Here is a 12330-nt window from a genome sequence, read left to right as displayed (position 1 = left end):
TATATATCCTCAGTACAAATTCAAGCAGCTTTCAAATGTAAACAGAGGAGAACAAAAACAAAACTGACATATTCACTCAACTGCGGTCAGCTTATGCTCCCAGATAGAAACCTGCAATGTGGGATTCACGGGACCAATCTTCAGTGTTTAAGATCGGAATGGGTGGTCGACACCCATGTGTGGGTGGGAGCTAGAGTATGGGAAATTAAAATTAAATTTGAAACAGAACGTACATTAATTCATCCATCCATTTTCCAACCCGCTGAATCCGAACACAGGGTCACGGGGGTCTGCTGGAGCCAATCCCAGCCAACACAGGGCACAAGGCAGGAACCAATCCTGGGCAGGGTGCCAACCCACCGCAATGTACAATAATTCTATATATATATATATATATATATATATATAAATTAATATAATTAATTTGCCTAAGCAGTTAGGATGCATGCATATACTGTCTTACACACAGCCTTCTCACGACTGCACAGCCTGGAGACAGCCTTACATCCACAGCTGACAGAATTAAAAAAAGGAGAGTACAAGACTGCAAAACTCTGTAAAGATTTCAATTGTTATCGATGGCGATGGAAACCAAAAGCCGTTTGCTTGCTGTGATATATGTGCCAACACACAGTGGATACAATTCGGGCACCTCAAGTTTAATGTGCCAAGTGTGTGTGCAGTAGCGAAGGTTCAAACTGAACTGACATTCTTGCCAAACCTGTCAAAAGTAACAACTAATGATAAAAGCAAAGCACAGGATAAATATGCAGATTTTGTTTGCAAGAATACACAGCTTTACAACAAAATCCCTGGTGAGGGCTATATTTGGTTGACAAGGCAGCCAAAATTGGAAAGTCTGAAGTTTAAAGAGATTCAATCATCGGATGGGGAAGTATCGCAGTACGTGATAGAAAAAGCCAAAAACTGAGAAAGGATATTGCATAGAGACTGTTAATAATTATGGGTGTTTGGTCACTATTGATACTTGCACCCAAAACTTTGAGAAAAACTCTTTCATATCTGTTACCTTCCATTATACATATTATAGAGAATGACAACCTTGTGTCAAGTGTGCTTTTGCGATCCCGTTTGAAGCAAGCACAATTAAAACAGGTGAAAACACTGGCTCTTTACTGTTTGAAAACTTTAATAAGAGTTTTAGGAATTGACTATTTCTGACCAAGGAGTAAACACAATCGCTACCTTATGTGGATACACCAGACCTAACTCTACTGGCCACATTCTTAATATGATTCAGTCAAGTGATTTTACACCAGCAGTTATGGATGAAAGCACCTGAAGTTGCACAGCTTATGGCTACTGTAAAAAACTTAGGCAGGTATTTTAAATATACTGGACAACAAAGCAAGCTTACAAGGTCACTCAAACAGGTTAGTGGGCACAAGATACAGAGTTGAATTCAGTGTTGCAGCAATTTGACAATTAACCACATCAACAAAATAATACAACTGTGGCCTTTTTTTCTGAAACCATTCAAAGATGAGAGGACTGATTCAGAATCAAATATTGCTGAAAGAACATATCAGCAAACTGTTCAACACCAACTCTTATCCACATACAGTGGAACCTCGGTTCACGAACGTCTCGGTACATGTACAACTCGGTTTACGACCAAAAAGTTCGCCGAACTTTTGCCTCGGTTCACGACCACGCACTCGGTATACGAACAAGCCAGGTTCCCTTTCGGTTTGTACATGTTCAGTCTCTCCATGTACATTTCCTGTGCAGCGAACAAGAGAGAAAGCGAGAGAGCGTGGCACACACACACACACACACACAGGCAGCGCGAGAGAGAGGCAGCGTGAGAGACAGAGGAGAGCTCTAGAGACACACACACACAGGCGCTCCAGGCTCGCAAAAGAGAGACGCACGCACACACACACACAGGCGCGGGAGAGAGAGGCACACACAGGAGCGTGCTAGAGAGACACACACACAGGTGCTCCAGGCTCGCAAAAGAGAGACGCACGCACACACACACAGGCGAGAGAGAGAGCGAGCAAGGGACGCATAAGGTAGAGAAGGCTTGTTTTTGTTTTCAGTTCTATTTACAGTGATCGGTTCGTAGCCTGCATTGTTGCAATGTTACTTTTCTTGGTGGTTTATTAAATTACGGATTTTTCAAATGTTCATTTTTTCCCCTGTGCTTAAAACTCATTAAAAAAAGTGTTTTTAGCAAGCGGTTCCTAGCACTATAGCGCGAACTATTGCAGTGTTAGTTTTCTCTGTTGTTCAAGGTTTTCTCAGTGTTATTCAATGTTTTTACATTTAGTTTACCATTACGCTGTGCATTCTATGGTATAATTAACTATATTTGTGCTTAAAAATTAATATATATATATATATATATATATATATATATATATATATATATATATATATATACACACACACACACACATACAGTTCGTACGGTCTGGAACGGATTAATTGTATTTACATACAATCCTATGGGAGAAATTGCTTCGGTTCACGACCAGAGTTTTGGAACGAATTATGGTCGTGAACCGAGGTTCCACTGAACTCTACAAAGCAGCAACATGTCTCAGCATAAAGCTTACGTCTCTATATTTTTTATTTATTTCATATATGCATAGGATCACAAAGGTGTAGGAATAAGAAGAGATTTGTAGTAATTTGTAATAGCTATGATTTAATGCAATTGCACTAAATCAAAGAGTGCAGTGAAGTTCACTGGAGAGTTGTTAGTAATGCCCTCTTTCATCATGGAGATTGCGAGCAGATGAGGAAATGCCTGCACGTTCATAGTGTTTTGCTTGGTTGCAGTGTGCTTGATAACCAGAAAGTACTGTGAGAAAGTGGGGAGTGTTTGTTAAGCTACCAGTAATATACTGACTAGAAAAATGTATGTTCTAAGCTTGAACATATATGTGTGACCTGTAAGTAGACTGCATCTATTTTCTGTGTCCGTTCCATATTTTTGTGGAATGAATAGAAATTATTAACATAGATCAAAGTTGATATCAATATAGAATAGTACTTGGTTGCCTGCTTAGAAACTTACGCTGCTCTTTTATATTCTTTCTGTGAAAAAGAAATTATTATTAAAGTTCCATTTGAAGGTCTGTACTATATACACTAATGAAGCAGATTCCTCACAAAAAAATGTGAAAAGGACAACTGGGCCAAAGAAGGGAAACCTTCAGCCACCACCTTGTACATGATCATGTTAAACTGGCTTATCAACTATAGATGACATTTTCCCTTAATGGAAACAATTTGTTTCTGCGGGTGGGAGCAGGACAAATGAGGCTAAATACTGTATATGCAAGAGTGGGCAGGCACGGAATGGTGTACTGTGCGAGTGGGCGGGCACGGATTTAACAAAAAACAGTCCCGCACAGACATCTACTCCAAGGGGAATAAAAAAAAGCACAAAGCATAAAAAAACCTCATTAGTGTAGCATTTGCTTGGGTCTGGGATTGTAAAGTCTTGGTTTATGTAAGCTCTAAAGGATGGCTCAGTCTTAGTTGGTACAAAAGTTTAGTGGTATTACCTGTCTTTATGGGAATATGCTTTCAACACAATTTGCAGTGCATGTTACTTCGCTTCTTGTCAAACTTTAAACAGCCAAAATATCTCCACACTACAGAATTCCTCTGACCCTTCTTTTCAACAATATCCACTGGGGTGTCTTCTTTGGTAACTAATTTTTTTCAAGCTTTTGTTAACATTTTTTGTCATCATTTTCTCCTTTTTCTCACTCCCACTCCTGAGGTACTGCCATGCACTATTGAGTTAAATTACTGCCAAAAGTCTGAGTACATGGAAACGCATTTTGTAAGTGCGAGTGACATTTTGAATGCATTTTACAAGTGCAAGTTAATTCCACAGTGAATGGCAGTTGCAGCCCAGCACATGAACTGCTGCCAGCAGTTATGCTCAATGCTGTGTGCATCAACCTAACTTGATGTGGCTGTAACTCTATTCCAGCCACATGACTGGTTCAGCGTGGCGCTATTCTCATTGTATTATCATTGGCTTTTCATGTTGTCTGTCAAAACATGGATGGAATGAATTCTATCGGGTTTCTATTGACCATGTCTTATATTACTACTGAGGAAAAGTTATTTTGTGATAATTATCTTTTATTGTTTTATTATTCAGCCCTAATATTAAGCTTTTTAATTTCATATCTGTTCTGTTTTGATTTTTCAAGCCTTCCAGGGCTTTGCAACTGTAGTGAAGAGGAGGAAACATCTATGCTCATGAGACATCTAATGTACTATGAACAGTTCTTGTCACTGCACTACAAATGACACATTATAAACTGTGTAGAAGTCACCAACTAAGTCCATCCCATGACTCAAGGGCTTCTCTGATAGACTACGGGAATTAAACCTCTTTAGTCTTGAGCAAAGAATGCTGCATGGGGATCTAAACCAGGTTTTCAAAATTCTCTAATTAGCTAATCAAATGAACTTCATGGACTCAATCATCTCCTCAAACATCTTTAATCACAATTTTTTAATAGTACCAAATTGTGTTGCATTTACATATTCAGTTAAATATGTTAACTAACCATGAGTGGCATTATAAAGGTTGACACATAAATAGCTTCACAATGTCAGGAGTCTGCACCAGTCATGCACATTTACAGCGCCCTCCATAATGTTTGGGACAAAGACACATTTTTCCTTGATTTAGCCCTTTGCTACACTGTCTAAAATTACAAATCCTACAACGGATGTGATTAAAGCGCAGATCAGAGAGATGTGCTCACTTAACTATTCACAGCAACAGACATTGTAAGCAAGGGTGCGCAAACATTTTCACGCCAGTGTTATGGCTGCTTTAATATAGCTGCCATTGCCTTGTTCCAAACATTATGATGACCTGAAATATGTGGAACATATATAAAAAGTGTTGTCATTTCTACATAATGCAACAGAAATGTATGCAAATATCCTTAAATGAATGTCTGCAACATACACTTTAATCATGTCTAAATTGTTTGATTTTAAACTGTGCATTGGTGTAAATCAATGAAAAATGTGTCTTTGTCCCAAACTTTATGGAGGGAACTACATATATTATATATAAGCCTGCAACACTTATGCAAAAAGAAGGTGGAAATTATCCAGTAACTACCCGTACTTAGGAAACGAAAAAAAAAAAAAAAAAAAAAAGAGGGATTTAGATCTTCCGTTAAGGCTGTCCTAAGCTAAAATTACTGTTGACTATAGATGGAATGTCACAAGCACAGATACTTTGATGGAAGTCGATGCAAAAAATTCAGAAAACATAAAAAAAAAAAAAAAAAACAGTACTGTTAAGTATCAGTAGTGCCAAGCTGAAGACAGCACTGTACTCATGAGCAAATATATGTATGTAAGATGACATTGAAAGGCACAATAATACATGAGTAAAAAATAGATATAAAAATGGCTAACAGTAGTGATGATGCAGTATTGCATCAACATGTTCTGAAAAGAAAAACAGCAGAAGTCATGTGTGAAAATTGAGGCAAGTTTCAACCTAAGCAGATATTTAGCTTGTCTGCTCTGGTGATGAAATGTGTTGCTCAATTTGCTAACACCAAAATAAAATCAATTTACTGTTTCAGTGCTATAAAGCACACATTTATACAACATTTACCATCTTAACAGAAGCACATAATCACCGAGAAATGCAGTTAACAGGACAAGCAAAACAGCAAATTTCATGGTAAAATAAGAATATGAAAAAGTTAAATTTGCTTCATATGGTCTTTGAAGGCTTACTAAAATATATATACCGGTAAGTATAACCTCTAAAATTTGGCAAATGGAGTAAAAGCGTATATGTCATATTTTTGAAGGGTCAAGATAGAGGTATGCGCATGACTGATTTTTTTTTTTTTTTTTTAAACACGCTCCCGCAGTACTCTATCCTCACTTTTCACAGAAAGGAACAAAAAAAGAGCAGTATAAGCAATGAGTCTTGTTTAAGCTTTGTAAGTAGGCAACTGCTTACTATATTGAAATAAAGTACGATCTAGATCAATAATTACTATTCATTCCACAAAAATGCGGAATGGACAAGGAAGGAATGGGCTGTCTATGTAAGTTTTCCTTAAAACATAAGCTTTTCTGTTTGGCATACTGCTGTTAACAATCACTCCCCACTGTCAAAAAGTATTGGAGATTCATAAGAGTTTTTCTTTTTTTATAAAAACAGCACACAGTACTTTTTGCTTATCAATACAAGCACACTGTAACCATGCAAACCACTGTGAATGTTTCCTTGTCTGCTTGTTAGCGCTGAGAGTAATGAGGGCATAGCTAACAGCTGTCTTGTGAACTTCACTGCACTCTTTGATTTAGTGTAATTGCATTAAAGTGTAATTATTAGATTTTTACAAATCTCTTCTTGTTCCTGGGCCTTTATGATTCCTCTTAAGTAAAACACATACCAATAGAAGCTTTGAGCTGAGAAATATTGCTATTTTGTACAGCATGTGGATAGGTCTGTTGGCAAATTCTTTGGCATGTTGTAATATCTGACTCTAAATCAGTCATTGCATCTTTGAATAGTTTCAGATAAGAGACCACTGTTGTATCTTTTTGCTGATGCAGCCAACCATCAAACTGCTGCAACACTGAATTCAGCATATCGAAATTAAGAGTTCCACCTTGTCTCTACTGATTGTTTTAGTGACCTCATAAGCTTGTCTTGTTGTCCAGTATATTTAAAATACCTAACTTGTTTTACATTAGACAGAAGCTGTGCAACACTGGGTATTTTCATCCATCACTGCTGGTGTAAAAGCACTTGAGAGAATCACGTTAAAAATGAGACTACAATTTAATCTGGTATAGCCATGCAAGGCAGCGATCTTGTTTGCTCCTCGGTCATTAACAGTCAATTATGAATACTCTTAAGTTTTTCAAAAAGTAAAGAATTAATATTTTCAACCGTTTTAATCATGCTTTCTTTAAACGGGGTCGTAAAAAGCACCCTTGACACACTGTCATTCTCATTAATATAACGGATGGTAGAAGATATGAAAGAGGTTTTGTCAAAGTTTCTGTCCAAATATCAGTTGTGCCAGCACACCCTTAATAATTGATGGTCTCTAGCACGTCATATACAATATCTTTTCTTAGTCTTTGCACATTTTCTACCACATACTGCAACACAGTCATCGGATGGGGTAGTATTTCTTCAAACCTCAGACTTTCCAATTTTGGAATTTTGGCTACCAAGCCTACTGCTGGAAGACACCTGAATGCATTACCGTTGACAACTGGCTGTCCTCCTTCTATAACTCAATACATCTGGAGTTGCCTGCATCGCGCATTAATGGTGCTTCCAGTAAGGTATCTGAAACCTGGTCTGCTGCAGCTCAGCAGAGTAAATCTTTGCTTATAACTCAATGAATTTTTTTTTCCACCCCTTGGCTCAGGCTGGGTGGGACAGGGTGGTTTAGATCCCTTTGTATATTATGCCAGTTTATTGACTATATCATGTAATTTTTGTTGTTATTTAATAAAAGATACTGCTCAAGTTGAATATTGCCCTCATCAGACACTGTGTGGTAAAGCCATATATCTTTGCCCACGCATGGGTGTTGTCCAACGCAATATTGAAAAATTAGTACTATGTAGGAAGCAATTGCATTGGGTTCCACAGGAGCACAGACCTCTAGGTCGCGATTACATGACTACAGGTAACGTCAGTTTAATATTCTGATTTTGGATTTGTACATAGGAAAAGCAAGAAAGTCTGACCACTCATGTAAGAAACTTTGAAAACAGCACAAGAGTTCTGAAACGTTGAGAGTAATAAAAAACTGACAAGATTGATTTCACATTGAAAGCCTTAAAGTATGGATAAATGCACAAAAGGTTAATTCACAAGGAGTTTGTGACATTTGAAATTGATTTATTTGACTCATCCATAAAAGCTTTTAAGTATTTTTTTAACCAGTTAGTGATGCAAATATAAATCTTACAATAGCAAATGTTACTAACCTAACAGTGATTCTCTAACAAACCACATTTTAAAAGCATGTTGTCAGAAAAACAGCTTTACAGTTTGTTTAAATGAAAATATCCTGAATTATATTGGAAATTTACCAACTCAAATGTACAGATAGTTATATCTGAATTGTTATTTTTACTGTTAATTTTAAGCTGTATTTTTCAGTTACTGGAGAGAAAATGGACCCCCCACACACTTCTTATTACACTTGAAAAATCCTCATGACTATCACACATTAAAATTAAAGGCCTGCATTTTATTTTGATACTTATGAATACTAGAACTAGTTTGCAACAAGTAAGAAAATGTACACATGGCAAAACATTGAGGTGCATTCAAAGGCTGTACAGGCACTATAGCCCTCAATGGATGGAGTTCAGTACCCATATTATATACCATATACTGTATGAATATATATATATTTTAATAATACCATACCACATACCCCGGAAGAGCTAGAAGAAGTGGCCGGGGAGAGAGAAGTCTGGGCATCTCTGCTCAAGCTGCTGCCCCCGCGACCCGACGAGAATGGATGATGGATGGCATACCACATACACATCCCCCATATTCATATGCACTAACAATCTGCAAGAGCTAATTAACAATTTAATAAAAACTTTTGAATTGAATTCCTTCTGTTCTTGAGCATGTCTGGCTGTAGTCATTTTCATGAATTGGGAATTGCAAAGCTTTTCAGTAATGACAACTGTTAGGGAATAACAGAAGTGAAAGGCAAACTTTACTACAGCAAGTGACAATTATAGATATCATCGTCTAAATGAGGCACTGTGATAATAAATTACAGGCTGATCAGATTTTTAAACCATGACACTTGTGTAGCGTGTATGACCACAAATAAAACCTTTTCTCATAATGCCTGCTTTATTTCATTGTCAGAGAGGGATGATGGCATTTCACTACTGAACACATAGGACTGCACATGGTGCTTGAAGTATAAACAAATCTCGGTGCTCTGTTTTTGTCTGACTCTTCTTCTTTATTTTGGATGCTGTTTACATACAACACAAGTTGTTAATCAAGTGGTGATCCTCCTTGGAGATCTGTGCACACTGTTGTAAATCCTGTTAAAACAGGAACATTTTGATATTCTTCACTTATTTACTGGGATGTATAGCCCAAAGTCAAGCCCATCTCTGTCACCAAGACATGATCACAGAAGTAAATTATAGTGCTGGTAAAACTGTCACGCCACATGGTGATTTATTCATATCCAGATAATGTTTTGTTCTCCTTTCTTCTATTTTATAATTTTAAGGGTTTGGAAGATGATACAAGTTACTGTGGTTTTCAACCTTTCTGACTACTGGACCATTTTAGTTACAGAAATACTTCATGGACTGGGGGTTTTCTGTTGAGTTTCTAGCAGCTCAGAGGTGAAAAATGGGAAACTACACAATATACACAAACCTCTCTCAGGAAAAAAACTAATCAAACTAATCTGTAGTTGCACAGAATGATTGTCGTTTTTAACATACAAGTTTTCAGATTCACCAACGTTTTTAAAATGGAGATTTTGAAATTTCAAACCTTTGTACAGGGCGACCTGTTTGAGATACCACAATGAAAATCGAACTGGACTGATAAGTGTGCCACATTTCAACAAAATTGGTCCACTGGGAGCCAAGTTGTTTCGTGCAGACTAACTGTCAGACATATCCTACCCAAGAGGTGCTTTGCGGACAGTACGCAAACACTTCTAAAAAAGGTAGTTTGGTTACCGCTTGATGGATACACCAGTATTTTAAAGCAGATATTACAGTCATTATTGACACACTTTACATTTTATTACATAAAAATACACAATATTGTTCCCTTGAATAATGGAGGTACTTTTAATTAAAAAAACAACAACACTGAATAGTATTTATAGTTTTACAATGGCATTGAACAGACATGGAGTATTGAATGCAAAAATTCTGGTAGTGTGACATCTCTACATGAGACAACACTCCAATCCTACACCAACAACACAAAAAACGACCAGACTGTTGTGAACATGCAAAAGCAACACGCATTCAAAGTATTTCTTAGTCAGGACGCTAAAAACTAATGCAGCCAAGAATTTAGAACACAACTGAATACACAGTATCACAGCGGGTTGGATAATGACTGACTGACTGACTTACAAGTAGGAAACAAAAAAAACTTAGTGCTCCAACAAAAGACTTTATGATAGTCTATCCTATCTACGGCAAAATAGCAAGTGTCCCAATGAACCAGGGCACAGTGATGGTAAATGAAAATTCTTCCACTTCAGGGGGGAACAGATGGCATTCTATACGGAAAAAGAAAGTCTGTTACCAGCCACGTGCTTCCCCTGCTCCCCTTGAGTAATTTCTGACATGGCCACATAATTAGCGACCTTACACCTTTCAACTAAGCCATGAAGCATTTACATCTGCAACCAAAAACACAATCGCGCGTCTAACTTCACTCCATAAAATAATAATCTTTACATGTAAAGACCACTCCAGTATGTATGGTTCCAGTAATTTTGTACTACGCTTATAATATTCGTCTAGCCCAGACCTCAACCGTGTCCTGTGCACACAGTCACAGAACGGGACACTGAAAAGGTCACCCATCTCCAAAATTCAGGGACACTGCTACATAATTATGCGTGCAAGACGGGAATACGAAAATAGTTTTGACAAAGACATTTCTTATGCAACTACGCCTATCCAATGCCAAAATAAGGTGAGATGAAAATGACTTGTTATAAACCTCTATTTTCGTCCAAAAGCCAACGCCCGATTAAATTCGAAAAAAGCTTTAGATGCAGGATTAACAGGTATCCAGAGACTGTGCTGATTGGACGAGAACGGCATTTCCACTGGCACGCCAGTTTCCTGGTACTTCACACGAAAAGAAAGCACAGAATATGTCTAACAAAATGATCCAAACGAACACATTGCAAACCTGTGGAATTTGCCTTGAACCCCAATGTTACTTGCATTCCCGATGACATAGAACAATCGGAGGCTTAAAGTTAACATTGTGAGAGGCTCGCGCCACACGTGCGCGGAGGCCGGAGCTGCAGCACAATATTTATAAAGAAAACATGTATAGGACTGACAATAAAACTTGCAGACATGACAAGAAAACGTGCAGTCACATAAAATAAATACATCAACACACAAAAAAACTGCATTTTGGCCTAACAACACCGATCCCGGTAGCTTCCGTATATCTGCCTAAGAAGTGCTGCCCCACTGCACAGCTGCAGAGTATGCCGACAATAAGAACTAAACTGACACAACACGCCAGTTGCATATGGAAATATCAGATGATAAGTAAACTGTTAAAATTTCACAAGTCCTAATGTTTGGACTGCAAGCAAACACTCGTGCGTTGCAGCACATGAGTATGTACAGCACGGCAACACAGGACTGACTTCTGAGAAGCACCACGCGTGCGATCAGCAACGCCTTTGCGTAAAACGTAACCCCCAATTTACTGCTTTGAGGTTACACGGCGTCAGTTTAGGGCACGGCTCAACAAGCGCACGTTGACACAGACTTACCTTTCGTTCTTATAACGCCTGGAAATGTGTCTCCGAGAAAAAAACCCAGGCTGACATCATCCACCCTCTTGTCACGCGGCACTTTTCAGTAGCTCAGATTTCACATCAACAATTAAGCAAATAAAAAATGACAATAAAAATCCGCTAGTCCTATTTTTTCTTTATCGACGTGAATAAACTCTTTTCCCGCTCGTCTTTCCTAGCTAGGTACACTTGAAAGCAGCCGCCATTTTTTTACCCGTGTGCCGCTACGCACTAACTTCTCGGTTACTGTCTCGATGCCGCGACAATAGAAATCTCGCGAGAGGAAGACGCTTGCAGGCGTCAGCGAACTGAGGGGCAAATCGGGCGGCCGGGAACTATTTTTTTCAGTTAAGTTGGACGCAATTGCTGAAGTTAATATTTTTCTGATGGAGTCTCTCAAGTCAAAGACATAAACTATGTGTAATGTAATGGTTTAATATGGGATAGACTAAGCCAATATTGCTAACCACGATTTGAATTGGAGGGGCCGCAGGAATAATAGCTGTAATTGTAATTCTCCTCTTACGGAGAGCCCATTTCTAGGTAAAAATATACCCCTCTTACATAAGAGAGCAGAGAAAAACCATGACAAGGTTTTTATGTTTTGGACTTTAATTTAACGGGTAAGTGTTAAGTAACAATTTAACGATATGCCATACTTAGGGTTGCCAGATTAGAAAATTAGAAATACGGGACACTCTTAAAATCTCTCTTTATATTACTGTATATACAAATTTATACATGCCCCCTA

The 12330-nt window shown here is 38.1% G+C and overlaps 1 protein-coding gene across 3 annotated transcripts in view; it reads right to left on the bottom strand.

The window, feature by feature from the left end:
• The window catches only part of ahctf1 (AT hook containing transcription factor 1), a 137845-nt gene extending 126016 nt beyond the window's left edge, over positions 1–11829 (bottom strand). For all 3 annotated transcript variants that reach the window (XM_028796922.2, XM_028796923.2, XM_028796924.2), the window contains exon 1: positions 11556–11829. The gene's annotated coding sequence lies outside the window, so the exon portion shown is untranslated. The remainder of the gene's footprint in view (positions 1–11555) is intronic.
• Positions 11830–12330: the final 501 nt, after the last annotated feature.

This window comes from Erpetoichthys calabaricus, chromosome 3, assembly GCF_900747795.2.
Source record: "Erpetoichthys calabaricus chromosome 3, fErpCal1.3, whole genome shotgun sequence".
Lineage (NCBI taxonomy): Eukaryota > Metazoa > Chordata > Cladistia > Polypteriformes > Polypteridae > Erpetoichthys > Erpetoichthys calabaricus.
The sequence above is the reverse complement of the archived record's forward strand: the minus strand, read 5'-3'. Positions and strand labels throughout refer to the sequence as shown.